Source organism: Stegastes partitus, unplaced genomic scaffold (assembly GCF_000690725.1).
Source record: "Stegastes partitus isolate 25-593 unplaced genomic scaffold, Stegastes_partitus-1.0.2 Scaffold380, whole genome shotgun sequence".
NCBI lineage: Eukaryota > Metazoa > Chordata > Actinopteri > Pomacentridae > Stegastes > Stegastes partitus.
Window position 1 is genome coordinate 434758 of NW_007578111.1, and position 1200 is coordinate 435957.

Here is a 1200-nt window from a genome sequence, read left to right on the forward strand (position 1 = left end):
GAGCAGTAGCTTACGCTGCTGACAGAGGTCGTGTCCTCAGTATTTATCCTGGGAATCTAGTAGCTTTAACAAACCTGAGCCTGAGTTTACATAGAATGACATGTTAAGACCTTTTTCCTTTCAGCTGATTAAATAGATTTGTTCTACAGTATTTATAAGTATGTAAGTGATTTAGTAATTCTTCAAAACAACATTTAGGCCTTTACACGTAAGGAAAAAATGAAACTGATCAATATTATGGGAGCTTCATTTACAAGTGGGGCTAGGATTTTCTTTGTAAAATCCCTTTACTGCTGATTTAGTTTTCCAGTGAATCTCAAAAAGGTGAAATAAATAAAAAAGGACAAAGCACTTTAAGATACTCATATAGTCTTCTAAAATAAATTATGTAAAATAAAATTTAATAAAATCACAAATAATAAAATATTAAATTAAATTAAATTAAATTAAATTAAATATAAAGCACACAAACTACTTTCTCCACACCGTTGCTGTGTGACTGTGTGTGTGAATGGGTGAATGAGAAACACATTGCTCAGCGCTTTGGGAGTGTGGACCATTTACCATCTTCCACTTTTCTGACCATCTCTCCACAAAGGTTTTGTACAAAAACTGTTTAAATCATGAGCCAAAAATCCGAACCACTGTACGTAGTTTATGCATCCATAAAAAGTCCCATTTCCAAACAACATCTCTGCGTTTTGGCTGGTTTATTTACCCAATGCAAGCAAGACAACAAAAGAACAGAGAATCATGCCTCTCTTGCTCTGCTTCCTTCATAATAGGCCCTCACTGGTGCAGATACACAATGAAATGCTCACAGTGCTACCCTGTGCTTATAAAATAGAAAAAAACAAATAATAAACTAGCTAAAACAAAAATGAAAGTAAAGAAATAACTAAAAAATAGAACAAACACTCACATTCTAATTATTAAACACCAGAGTAAGAAACAGCTCCTACATAATGAGCTTCTACAGATAACCTAATATGGAGGCCTATTTGTTTACTGTGCTATTTACTTTATTAATAATTTAGGTGAATAAGCTGAATAATCTTCTTTCCACCACTGATGACGCCAGCTTGTGTTTTTGTCCTGCGCCTTGTGTTGCTGCGCTTCCACTCCGCGCCGCTAGAGGGCGGCCGTTATATTTTAATATCAAACATTGTCACAGATAATCAGTGACAGTAAGTTTGTTGT